This window comes from Lithobates pipiens, unplaced genomic scaffold (assembly GCF_037356315.1).
Source record: "Lithobates pipiens isolate NorthernLeopardFrog02 unplaced genomic scaffold, aLitPip1_a1.2 Scaffold_1, whole genome shotgun sequence".
Taxonomy (NCBI): domain Eukaryota; kingdom Metazoa; phylum Chordata; class Amphibia; order Anura; family Ranidae; genus Lithobates; species Lithobates pipiens.
The window spans coordinates 115358176-115373023 of record NW_027507685.1 but is presented as its reverse complement, the minus strand read 5'-3'; the positions used below and the strand labels follow the sequence as shown (position 1 = coordinate 115373023).

Here is a 14848-nt window from a genome sequence, read left to right as displayed (position 1 = left end):
ACCCAACCATCCCACCTAGAAGAGCTTAAAGTGGTTGCAAATCCCAGGATTCCCATGATTAAGTGGAGTGAAATGCGTTGGAGTGTGGCCTGGTTGGAGCCCAGACTGAGGTTGCCACCCACCACTAACCGATGGGATCGATCCGATGTGCGACTACAGGGAGACTTTCTTCTACACTCTGTAAACCCCAATTGCCTTCGATATGAAAGACGAATATATGTTTGAAGTCTGCACCATAAACAAGTAAATCAGCTGTTTTACAGCTGTATTTTACTGCGTATATCTCCCGTTCCGTGGGCGTGTCAATGGCTCGGAGCTCAGGAGGCATAACGCCAATGAACCCCCCTCTAAGCTGTACACGCCCCCAACAAATCCCCTAGTGTTGGAGCCTCCTCTGCCTCCCAGGTGCTCCTGCAAAAGACCAGGCTCCCGGCAGGATGGCGCAATTGCACGTGGCCTGGCCACGCCCCCTCACAGTTCCCATCCAAGTTGTCCTCCGCCCATTGCCATTAATATAGAGTTGCTCTCTGCCCCCCATTGCCATTAACATGGAGTTGTCTTCCTACTTTCATGGCCTTTAATATGAAGTTGTCCTCCTCCCCCCATAGCCATTAGTATGGAGTTGTCCTCCTCCCTCATGGCCATTAATATGGAGATGTCCTCCTCCCCAATTGCCATTAATATGGAGATGTTCTCCTCCCCCTTCCTCATGGCCATTAATATGGAGATGTCCTCCTCCCCAATTGTCATTAATATGGAGATGTCCTCCTCCCCCTCCCTCATGGCCATTAATATGGAGATGTCCTCCTCCCTAATTGCTATTAATATGGAGATGTCCTCCTTCCCCTTCCTCATGGCCATTAATATGGAGATGTCCTCCTCCCCAATTCTCATTAATATGGAGATGTCCTCCTCCTCCTCCCTCATGGCCATTAATATGGAGATGTCCTCCTCCCCAATTGCTATTAATATGGCGATGTCCTCCTCCCCCTTCCTCATGGCCATTAATATGGAGATGTCTTCCTCCCCCATGGCTATTAATATGGAGATGTCTTCCTCCCCCATGGCTATTAATATGGAGATGTCTTCCTCCCCCCATGGCTATTGATATGGACATGTCATCCTCCCCCCATAGCTATCAATATGGAGTTGTCTTCCACCCCCTCTCCCCATGGCTATTAATATGGAGATGTATGCTCCCCCCAGGGCTATTAATATGGAGTTGTCTTCCACCCCCCATGGTTATTAATATGGAGATGTCTTCCTCCCCCCATGGCTATTGATATGGAGTTGTCCTCCTTCCCTTATTGCCATTAATATGAAGACGTCCTCCTCCCCCTCCCCCATGGCCATTAATATGGAGATGTTCTCCTCCCCCTTCCTCATGGCCATTAATATGGAGATGTCCTCCTCCCCAATTGTCATTAATATGGAGATGTCCTCCTCCCCCTCCCTCATGGCCATTAATATGGAGATGTCCTCCTCCCTAATTGCTATTAATATGGCGATGTCCTCCTCCCCCTTCCTCATGGCCATTAATATGGAGATGTCCTCCTCTCCAATTGTCATTAATATGGAGATGTCCTCCTCCTCCTCCCTCATGGCCATTAATATGGAGATGTCCTCCTCCCCAATTGCTATTAATATGGCGATGTCCTCCTCCCCCTTCCTCATGGCCATTAATATGGAGATGTCTTCCTCCCCCATGGCTATTAATATGGAGATGTCTTCCTCCCCCATGGCTATTAATATGGAGATGTCTTCCTCCCCCCATGGCTATTGATATGGACATGTCATCCTCCCCCCATGGCTATCAATATGGAGTTGTCTTCCACCCCCTCTCCCCATGGCTATTAATATGGAGATGTATGCTCCCCCCAGGGCTATTAATATGGAGTTGTCTTCCACCCCCCATGGTTATTAATATGGAGATGTCTTCCTCCCCCCATGGCTATTGATATGGAGTTGTCCTCCTTCCCTTATTGCCATTAATATGAAGATGTCCTCCTCCCCCTCCCCCATGGCCATTAATATGGAGATGTCTTCCTCCCCCCATGGCTATTGATATGGAGTTGTCCTCCTTCCCTCGTTGCCATTAATATGGAGATGTCCTCCTCCCCCTCCCCATGGCCATTAATATGGAGTTGTCTTTCTCCCCGCATGGCTATTAATATGGAGATGTCTTCCTCCCCCCCATGGCTATTGATATGGAGAGGTCTTCCTCCCCTATGTCCATTAATATGAAGATGTCTTCCTTCCCCCATGGCTATTAATATGGAGATGTCTTCCTCCCCCATGGCCATTAATATGGAGATGTCTTCCTTCCCCCATGGCTATCAATATGGAGTTGTCTTCCACCCCCTCTGCCCATGTCTATTAATATGGAGATGTATGCTCCGCCCACAGCTATTAATATGGAGTTGTCTTCCACCCCCCATGGTTATTAATATGGAGATGTCTTCCTCCCCCCATGGCTATTGATATGGAGTTGTCCTCCTTCCCTTGTTGCCATTAATATGAAGACATCCTCCTCCCCCTCCCCCATGGCCATTAATATGGAGATGTCTTCCTCCCCCCATGGCTATTGATATGGAGTTGTCCTCCTTCCCTCGTTGCCATTAATATGGAGATGTCCTCCTCCCCCTCCCCATGGCCATTAATATGGAGTTGTCTTTCTCCCCCCATGGCTATTAATATGGAGATGTCTTCCTCCCCCCATGGCTATTGATATGGAGAGGTCTTCCTCCCCATGTCCATTAATATGGAGATGTCTTCCTTCCCCCATGGCTATTAATATGGAGATGTCTTCCTCCCCCCATGGCCATTAATATGGAGATGTCTTCCTCCCCCCATGGCTATTGATATGGAGATGTCTTCCTCCTCCCATGGTCATTAATATGGAGATGTCTTCCTCCCCCCATGGCTATTGATATGGAGATGTCCTCCTCCCCCCATGGCCATTAATATGGAGTTGTTCTCCTTCCCTCGTTGCCACTAAACTAGACTTGCCCCTCGCCCTCCCTTTCAGCTATAACATCCTCCACTTTTCTGGGAAGGGGTTCCACAGAATTATAGAGGGTATCTGTGAGAATTTATGCCCATCTGTGAGGTTGGGTAAGGATATTGTATATAAAGACCTGACTCACATATCAGGCCCCACATTGAACACAAAAAAAAAAGACCTGGCTGCTCTCCATTGGTGTGCCAAATAATCCCAACAGTGTTCAGTAAGATTGAGGAGTGGGCTTTGTGCAGAACCCTTGAGCTGTACATCCCACCCTTAAGCCCTGCACCCTCTTGCATACCTCAGCTGGAGATTATTTTGCCTTTCCTGGCTCCTCCCCCTCCTGCCCAGTCTGAGCTCTGCTGCACATGGGATACAAGTTCATATCAGGTCACAATTAGTATTTATGTGAAATGTTATTAATAAATGATCAATACACATAACTGTATTCGTTGTTGTTTTATGTTGGCTTCCATTTCAGCTTTAGGATTGAACTTTGTAGCAATAAATAATCAAATCCGAAAAAGAAACAAAAAATAACAATCAGTCGCTGTAAGTGGTGAGAGAAGTTCAGGGTCTGCCTTCCCCAAATGCCCCATGCCTGGCCGCCTTCCCCAAATGCCCCGTGCCTGGCCGCCTTCACCAAATGCCCCGTGCCTGGCCGCCTTCCCCAAATGCCCCATGCCTGGCCGCCTTCCCCAAATGCCCCGTGCCTGGCCCCAAATGCCCCGTGCCTGCTGCCTTCCCCAAATGCCCCGTGCCTGGCCGCCTTCCCCAAATGCCCCGTGCCTGGCCGCCTTCCCCAAATGCTCCGTGCCTGGCCGCCTTCCCCAAATGCCCCGTGCCTGGCCGCCTTCCCCAAATGCTCCGTGCCTGGCCGCCTTCCCCAAATGCTCCGTGCCTGGTCGCCTTCCCCAAATGCTCCGTGCCTGGCCGCCTTCCCCAAATGCCCCGTGCCTGGCCGCCTTCCCCAAATGCCCCGTGCCTGGCCGCCTTCCCCAAATGCTCCGTGCCTGGCCGCCTTCCCCAAATGCCCCGTGCCTGGCCGCCTTCCCCAAATGCTCCGTGCCTGGCCGCCTTCCCCAAATGCTCCGTGCCTGGTCGCCTTCCCCAAATGCTCCGTGCCTGGCCGCCTTCCCCAAATGCCCCGTGCCTGGCCGCCTTCCCCAAATGCCCCGTGCCTGGCCGCCTTCCCCAAATGCTCCGTGCCTGGCCGCCTTCCCCAAATGCTCCGTGCCTGGTCGCCTTCCCCAAATGCTCCGTGCCTGGCCACCTTCCCCAAATGCTCCGTGCCTGGTCGCCTTCCCCAAATGCTCCGTGCCTGGCCGCCTTCCCCAAATGCTCCGTGCCTGGCTGCCTCCAGATTAAACATTGCTGGGTCACTAACCTGATATAAGAATGCAGCCAGTAGAAGCCAAAGTATTTCAAACTTGTGAAGGGCCTATCTGATTGGTGACACCGATCTACCGGAGAGGAGTGTGGAGGGTATGACAGTGGGTGGTATGTACAGGAGAGGAGTGTGGAGGGTATGACAGTGGGCACTATGTATAGGAGAGGAGTGTGGAGGGTATGACAGTGGGCGGTATGTACAGGAGAGGAGTGTGGAGGGTATGACAGTGGGCACTATGTTTAGGAGAGGAGTGTGGAGGGTATGACAGTGGGCGGTATGTACAGGAGAGGAGTGTGGAGGGTATGACAGTGGGTGGTATGTACAGGAGAAGAGTGTGGAGGGTATGACAGTGGGCACTATGTATAGGAGAGGAGTGTGGAGGGTATGAAAGTGGGCACTATGTACAGGAGAGGAGAGATGATTACACATGATGGCTTCTTGCTGTTCCTGGCTGTGGAGGACACGGACGGGTCTCATGGCGGTTATTCTGACTTTCTGCACTTAGACTGGAAATGGCTGCAAAGAGGCTGCAGGAGATCACTGAGATGGGACACAGGAGTAAATGAGCAGGCCATGTTTACATTGAATTTTAACAATCTGGCTGACTCTCCATTCCTAGCAGAACCTCCCATATCTTGTACTGGAGGTGCAGCGGGCTCTCCGCACAGATCCATCACCCGTCCTCCTCCTCTCCTATATTTTCTATATAATAGTCCCGATATTCAGGCCTTGTCCCCCCTCCCCCATGTGATCTCCTCTCCCCGCCCCCCCCCCACATCCCGTCCTTCCACGCAGACAATGTGACATTTGCAGAGGTGACAACCCTGCGTGTCTTGTATTAAACAGGCTTCTAATGGATTTGGCTCCCTCCGCGCACGCCCCACGCGGTTAACAACCCCCTCTCATTAGGAGCACTGTCACTTTAAGGCCGTGACAGAAGAGACACGACAGCAGAATGTAAATGGGAAGGGAGGGAGAGGGAAGGGCAAGGAGAGCCGGGCAAGGGGAGCCGGGCAGGGAGAGCCGGGCAAGGAGAGCCGGGCAGGGCAACATATGGAGACCGGGCGCTGGGGAAGGGCAAGAATTAGGGGGGCAAGAAGTGCGGGCCCCCTGAGGCCAGCAGATGGAGGAAGAGAGGAGGACAGTAGGATATGAGAAATGAAGAGAAGAGAGAGGTGGGAGCCAATCAGAGACAGCAGTGGAGGCAAGGATGGCGAGGAATGGAGGATGAGGGCACCGATGTCTGTGGGAGGAGAGGAGTATAGAAGAGCAGCACACAGATATAGGAGGGCGAGAAGAACATGAGAGACACAGGCCGGACAGAAAGTCACAAATCACATGGAGACGGGAATAAAGGACATCCCCGGATATAATATCAGAACCATTCCATATGAAGAACAACAGACATATGAAGAACTATGTGCATTGTATCCATGTTATATGAAGAACTATGTACAATGTATCTGTGTTATATGAAGGAACTATGTACATTGTATCCATGTTACATGAAGGAACTATGTACATTGTATCCGTGTTATGTGAAGAACTATGTACATTGTATCCATGTTATATGAGGAACTATGTACAATGTATCCGTGTTATATGAAGAACTATGTACATTGTATATGTGTTATATGAGGAACTATGCACAATGTATCCGTGTTATATGAGGAACTATGTACATTGTATCCGTGTTATATGAGGAACTATGCACAATGTATCTGTGTTACATGAAGGAACTATGTACAATGTATCCATGTTACATGAAGAACAACAGACATATGAAGAACTATGTACATTGTATCCATGTTATATGAAGAACTATGTACAATGTATCTGTGTTATATGAAGGAACTATGTACATTGTATCCATGTTACATGAAGGAACTATGTACATTGTATCCGTGTTATGTGAAGAACTATGTACATTGTATCCATGTTATATGAAGAACTATGTACATTGTATCCATGTTATATGAAGAACTATGTACATTGTATCCGTGTTATATGAGGAACTATGTACAATGTATCCGTGTTATATGAAGAAATATGTACATTGTATCTGTGTTATATGAAGAACTATGTACATTGTATCCGTGTTATGTGAAGAACTATGTACATTGTATCCATGTTATATGAAGAACTATGTACAATGTATCTGTGTTATATGAAGGAACTATGTACATTGTATCCATGTTACATGAAGGAACTATGTACATTGTATCCGTGTTATGTGAAGAACTATGTACATTGTATCCATGTTATATGAGGAGCTATGTACATTGTATCTGTGTTATGTGAAGAACTATGTACATTGTATCCGTGTTATATGAAGAAACTATGTAAATTGTATCCATGTTATTGAGGAACTATGTACAATATATCCGTGTTATATGAAGAACTATGTACATTGTATCTGTGTTATATGAGGAACTATGTACATTGTATCCGTGTTATATGAAGAAATATATACATTGTATCCATGTTATATGAAGAAATATGTACATTGTATCCATGTTATATGAAGAACTATGTACATTGTATCCGTGTTATATGAGGAACTATGTACAATGTATCCGTGTTATATGAAGAAATATGTACATTGTATCCGTGTTATATGAAGAAATATGTACATTGTATCTGTGTTATATGAAGAACTATGTACATTGTATCCGTGTTATATGAGGAACTATGTACAATGTATCCGTGTTATATGAAGAAATATGTACATTGTATCTGTGTTATATGAGGAACTATGTGCATTGTATCCGTGTTATATGAGGAACAATATACATTGTATCCGTGTTATATGAGGAACTAGATACAATGTATTCGTGTTATATGAGGAGCTATGTACAATGTATCCATGTTATATGAGGAACTATGTACAATGTACCCGTGTTATATAGGGAACTATGTAAAATGTATCCGTGTTACATGAAGGAACTATGTACAATGTATCCGTGTTATATGAAGAACTATGTACATTGTATCCATGTTATATGAAGAACTATGTACAATGTATCCGTGTTATATGAAGAACTATGTACATTGTATCCATGTTATATGAAGAACTATGTACATTGTATCCGTGTTATATGAAGGAACTATGTACATTGTATCTGTGTTATATGAAGAACTATATACATAGTTCCTTCATATAACATGGATACAATGTACATTGTATCCCTGTTATATGAAGAAATATGTACATTGTATCCTTGTTATATGAGGAACTATGTACAATGTATCCGTGTTATATGAGGAACTATGTACAATGTATCCATGTTATATGAGGAACTATGTACATTGTATCCGTGTTATATGAAGAAATATGTACATTTTATCCGTATTACATGAAGAAATATGTACATTTTATCCGTATTACATGAAGAAATACGTACATTGTATCCGTGTTATATGAGGAACTATGTACAATGTATCCGTGTTATATGAGGAACTATGTACATTGTATCCGTGTTATATGAAGAAATATGTACATTGTATCCGTGTTATATGAGGAACTATATTCAGTATCTCACAGAAGTAAGTACACCCCTCCAATTTTTGTAAATATTTTATTCTATCTTTTCCCCTTTCACACTGGTTTCGATCTGTGCTAGTGGTAATTCGCCGCTGGTTTTAGCGGCGCTTTACCGTCATTTTAGTGGCTCTTTTGGGTCGCTAGCAGGGCACTTTTAACCCCCACTAGTCGCTAAAGAAAGGGTTAAATGTGCCCTCAAAACACCTCTGACAAAGCGATTTGCAGGCACTTCCGCTGCGGTGCCCATTCATTTCAATAGACAGGAGCGGTGGGGGAGGGGTGTATTCACCGCTCCAAAACTACTCCAAAGATGCAACTTGCAGGAGTTTTTCTAACGTCCTGCAAGTGCCCCACTCAAGTGTGAAAACCCTCAGACTCTCCCACTGGGGCAGCAGGGGAGGTGGTTTTCAGGCACTATTTTTAACCCTTTAGTGCCTGAAAAACGCCTCCAGTGTGAAAGTGGTCTAAAGGAAATGACACTTGTCTACAATGTAAAGTAGTGAGTGTACAGCTTGTATAACAGTGTAAATTTTCCGTCCACTCAAAATAACTCAACACACAGCCATTAATGACTAAACCACTGGCAACAAAAGTCAGTACACCCCTAAGTGAAAATCTCCAAATTGGGCCCAATTAGCCATTTTCCCTCCCCGGTGTCATGTGACTCGTTAGTGTTACTAGGTTCTCAGGTGTGAATGGGGAGCAGGTGTGTAAAATTTGCTGTTATCGCTCTCACTCTCTCATACTGGTCACTGGAAGTACAACATGGCACCTCATGGCAAAGAACTCTCTGAGGATCTGAAATAAAGAATTGTTGCTCGACATAAAGATGGCCTAGGCTATAAGAAGATTGCCAAGACCCTGAAACTGAGCTGCAGCATGGTGGCTAAGACCATACAGCGGTATAACAGGACAGATTCCACTCAGAACAGGCCTCACCATGGTCCACCAAAGAAATTGAGGTCATGTACTCAGCGTCATATCCAGAGGTTGTCTTTGGGAAATAGACGTATGAGTGCTGCCAGCATTTCTGCAGAGGTTGTAGGGGGGTGGGGGGGTCAGCCTGTCAGTGCTCAGACCATACGCCGCACACTGCATCAAATTGGTCTGCATGGCTGTCGTCCCAGAAGGAAGCCTCTTCTAAAGATGATGCACAAGAAAGACCACAAACAGTTTGCTGAAGACAAGCAGACTAAGGACATTGATTACTGGAACCATGTCCTGTGGTCTGATGAGACCAAGATAAACGTATTTGGTTCAGATGGTGACAAGTGTGTGTGGGGGGCAACCAGGTGAGGAGGACAAAGACAAGTGTGTCTTGTCTACAGTCAGGCATGGTGGTGGGAGTGTCATGGTCTGGGGCTGCATGAGTGCTGCCGGCACTGGGGGGCTACAGATCATTGAGGGGACCATGAATGCCAACATGTACTGTGACATACTGAAGCAGAGCATGATCCCCTCCCTTCAGAGGCTGGACCACAGGGCAGTATTCCAACATGATAACCACCCCAAACACACCCCCAAGACCACCACTGCCTTGCTAAAGAAGCTGAGGGTAAAGGTGATGGACTGGCCAAGCATGTCTCCAGACCTAAACTCTATTGATCATCTGTGGGGCATCCTCAGACGGAAGGTGGAGGAGGGCAAGGTCTCCAACATCCACCAGCTCCTTGATGTCATCATGGAGGAGGGGAAGAGGACTCCAGTGTTGACCTGTGAAGATCTGGTGACCTCCATGCCAAAATATTGACACTTTGGGCCCAATTTGGAGATTTTCAATTAGGGGTGTACTGACTTTTGTTGCCAGCGGTTTAGACATTAATGGCTGTGTGTTGAGTTATTTTGAGGGGACAGCAAATTTACACTGTTATACAAGCTGTACACTCACTACTTTACATTGTAGACAAGTGTCATTACTTTTGTCACATACTGTATATATTGTATCCATTCCATAGGAAGAATAACATACATTCTATCTATTCTATATGAAGAGTATGGTACATTGTATCCATACTATATAAAGAACAACCCGCACTGTGTCATGGAAATGCTGTATGAAGAGCAATATATATTATACAATAGAAATACTATATAAAGGGTCATGTACATGAGGTGTCCAACTATGTACATTCTATCCATTCTATATGAAGAATAGTGTACCATGTATCAAAGCCAAGTTATATGATGAATTTCATACATTGTATCCATGTTATATAACAGGGATCCTCAAACTACGGCCCTCCAGCTAATAACATACATTGTATCCATACAATATAAAGAACAACCCACACTGTGTTATAGAAATGCTATATAAAGAATAATGTATACTTTCTCCATGGTATATGAAGAGAAATATACATTGTATAATAGAAGGTCATATACATTGTATAATAGAAGGCCATATACATTGTATCCATGCTCTATGAAATGTAATATACATAGTATAATAGAAATGCTCTAGGAAGGGTCATTGTACATATAGCATGGATACATTGTATGCTTGATATATGAAGAATTATATACATTGTATCCATAGGTGGGCACCCCAAAGCTCAAACACACCCGCCTTTCTCTGCAGCATCAGCTATACTGGACAGGGAATGAATAGGAAGTGCTCTGTGCTGAGCGGCTTCCTATTCATTCACCAACTGAAGCATAGTAAACAATGGATGTGAATGGACACAGTGAGCAAGTGTGTTCATTTAGAAAAGGAAGGGGCCGGTAAATTACATATTTACTAGCCCCTTCCCCCACTCTCCATCCTGAAACATTCCCCACAGCAGCTGGGGGAATAAGAGAGGAGGGAAGGCAGCAGCACCGGGGGGTCAACAAGGGAGGGGGAGCCTGGGCAGTAGAAGAGGTCAGCATCACATATCGTGATTTAGGGTGTGCCCAGGCACACCTGGCACATCCCCTGTGCACGCCTATGATTGTATCTATGTTATATGAAGAATTATTTACATTGAATCATAAAAATACTATATAAAGAATAATGTACATTTTCTCCATGCTATATGAAGCGTAATATACATAGTATAATAGAAGAGCCATAAACATTGTATCCATGGTATATGAAGAGTAATATACATTGTATAATAGAAAGGTCATATACATTGTATCCATACTATATAAAGAACAACCCACACATTGTCACAAAAATGCTATATACATTGTATCCATGCTATATGAAGAATGATGTACACTTTCTTCAAGCTATATGAAGAGTAATGTATGTTGCCATATGAAGAGTATGGTACATTGTATCCATGTTATATGAGGAATAACATACATTATATCCATACTATATAAAGAACAACTCACACTGTGTCATAGAAATGCTATATAAAGAGCAATATACATGGTAGGAAAGTCATTCTATATGAGAAGTAATGTATATTAAAGTCATGCTATATGAAGAGTAATATATACTTTCTCCATGCTATATGAAGCGTAAAATATACTGTATCATAGAAGCACTATATAAAGAATAATCAAAAGAGAGGGTATGACAGGGTCACGGAAATTTGTTGTGCCACATCCTAAAACATCACAACAAAGAAAAGGGGGTCCCCTGGGGGTGGACTTTTAAGGCACGTACAAATTATAATAGTATACAAATTATTTTATTACATAAAACCAAACAAAAGGTAATTGAATATACAGTATATATTAAAAAGTACACCAACAGGTATATATACAACCAGTATTGATGCTATGTCGTATCATTCATTTGAACAGAAAACACCCTACGCGTTTCGGAACTTGGAAAAGCGTGTCCTTCTTCAGGGGTGTGTGGATACAATGTTTCTGTAGAATCTAATAGATGGCAGGGAACAGGGTAGCACAGTTATATAGTATCTAAACAGGTGGTGACACACGGGTACAAAAAATAGATAGACACAATTTCAAAATACTTACAATACTGTTAACATATATGACAATAGCCGCTGGGCACCATTTGATAAAAGAACAAACAATTGTACAGGACCATATGGGTATATTTGACTCCGCCAATGCTCGAGGTATATGCCCCAGTCTCCAGTCTATCTCTATTCAATAAAGTGTTGTAGAGATCCTGCAGGAGTGGTGTGAAAACAGGTCTGCAGTCCCCTGTTGGGGAAGAAGATTTTTTTCATATGAACTGGGACTTTTATAGTTGTTTTACCCAGAATAACACCTGGATAGAAAAAATGAGAAATAAAAAGTAATGATAGTAATTTGAATGGGGTAAGAATAAATATATATAAAGACTGAAAGTTAAACATTAAACAATGCAAAAAAAATAAAAAAATAAAAATAAATTATGAAATAATAAAAATAAAAATAAATAAATAAAATAAAAATAAAAAGTAAAAGGTTTGACCCCCCCGGGGTGTGGGCGGTGCAAGTGGGGAAACACTGGGGCTGACAATTACAGTGCAGGGCAGAAACTAGCACGTCATTTAAAAAGTACAAATAAATTTTTTTATTAAAGTATAGGTTGCATCTGAGTAAATTAAAAGATGACAGCCAGCAATGTAGTAACAAAAGATTCGGCACTGACAGTGCTGTAAAAGGGGCCTCCCTATATATTATGTGTATCAGACAAATCTGCTTATTATGGGATATCAGATATCATCTGTGTAAATAAACAAATATACACTGAATAGCACAAGCAAAATTCCTTAGAAGTATAGAACAGGGAAAAACTATACCTGCTGTGATCAATATTACATAGGAGTAAAAAACGCAGGGTGGACCGCACTTTGATAACTTACTTCCCCATATGGAGTTATGGGAGAGGATGAGAAGTCCGTCCAGCCGGCGTCCTGCAAATAAGGTCTGCAGACACCGGTCAGGGCGGCTCTGATAATAAAGGCCCCTTTAACTATCAACAGCTGATGCTGATTGCAGTGCATCAGCTATTGGTGAGCACGTATCTCCCTGCTACAGGTCAGCCCCAACAGGGGATTGCAGACCTGTTTTCACACCACTCCTGCAGGATCTCTACAACACTTTATTGAATAGTAGACATGTGCATTCGTTTTCGTCCGAATGCATTTTCGTCCGAATTTCAGGTATTTTCGTTTTCGTTTTGACAAACGATAACGAAAGTGCAGATTCCGAAAAACGAAAGATCCGACATAAATAAATGCTTTTTTTCGTTTTCGTTGTTACAACAGTTCGATATAGAATAGGAGATTCGACGTGACTCCATATGTCTATTGAACCTGTGGTCGAATGTGCCTAAGTTTCGTTTACCTCTATTAGTCCTATTATATAGAAAAGCTTCGACAGAGAGTAAATATTCGACATAGAGAGAACAGAATCGACAGAGAGAAACGATACTGGAATTGGGTGGGGAAGTAAATAAAAAAAAAATAATGATAATATTCGACGGGATCGTTGCACGTTTATAATAATATTCGACGGGATCGTTGCACGTTTATAATAATATTCGACGGGATCGTTGCACGTTTATAATAATATTCGACGGGATCGTCGCAACTATACGACACTGCAATCGTACATTTCGGCAATCGAATGCTCCGCCTATAGGCTATATAGTTTAGCAGCTCCATCGAATCTTCTTTATCCATTCGACAGATACCATAAGCCTTCCAAGACAGATTCGACCGTAATTCATGTGGATTTTCGGACGAATGCAATTTTTGCACGAAAAACGAAATAAATAAAAACGAATTTCGGGAGTAACTAAATAAATAAAATTTACGGACGAAAACGAAAAAACGAAACGAAATATTCTAGTCTGCACATGTCTATTGAATAGAGATAGACTGGGGCATATACCTTGAGCATTGGCGGAGTCAAATATACCCATATGGTCCTGTACAATTGTTTGTTCTTTTATCAAATGGTGCCCAGCGGCTATTGTCATATATGTTAACAGTATTGTAAGTGTTTTGAAATTGTGTCTATCTATTTTTTGTACCCGTGTGTCACCACCTGTTTAGATACTATATAACTGTGCTACCCTGTTCCTTGCCATCTATTAGATTCTACAGAAACATTGTATCCACGCACCCCTGAAGAAGTACACGCTTTTCCAAGCTCCGAAGCGCGTAGGGTGTTTTCTGTTCAAATGAATGATACGACATAGCATCAATACTGGTTGTATATATACCTGTTGGTGTACTTTTTAATATATACTGTATATTCAATTACCTTTTGTTTGGTTTTATGTAATAAAATAATTTGTATACTATTATAATTTGTACGTGCCTTAAAAGTCCACCCCCAGGGGACCCCCTTTTCTTTGTTGTGATGTTTTAGGATGTGGCACAACAAATTTCCGTGACCCTGTCATACCCTCTCTTTTGATTATTCTTTATATAGTGCTTCTATGATACAGTATATTTTACGCTTCATATAGCATGGAGAAAGTATGTAATAAAATAATTTGTATACTATTATAATTTGTACGTGCCTTAAAAGTCCACCCCCAGGGGACCCCCTTTTCTTTGTTATAAAGAATAATGTACAGTTTCTCCATGGTATATGAAGAGTAATATACATAGTATAATAGAAGGGTCATGTACATTGTATGCATGCTATATGAAGAGTAATATACATAGTATAACAGAAGGGTCATCTACATGGTCTCCATGCTATATGAAAAATATTATAAGTTGCTATATAAAGAATAATATAAGTTGCTATATGAAGAGTAATATACATAGTATAATAGAAGGTCATATACATTGTATCCATGCTATATGAAGAATGATGTACACTTTCTTCATGCTATATGAAGAGTAATATACCTTGTATAATAGAAACGATGTATATTATACCCATGCTATATGAAGCGTAATATATACTGTATCATAGAAATACTATATAAAAAATAATATACACTTTCTCCATGGTATATGAAGAGTAATATACATAGTATAATAGTAGGGTCATG

At 42.8% G+C, this 14848-nt stretch overlaps 1 protein-coding gene across 4 annotated transcripts in view; it reads right to left on the bottom strand.

Moving 5' to 3' along the window:
* Positions 1 to 14848, bottom strand: part of NLGN3 (neuroligin 3) — a 176209-nt gene that overhangs the window by 90058 nt on the left and 71303 nt on the right. The window lies entirely within an intron of this gene.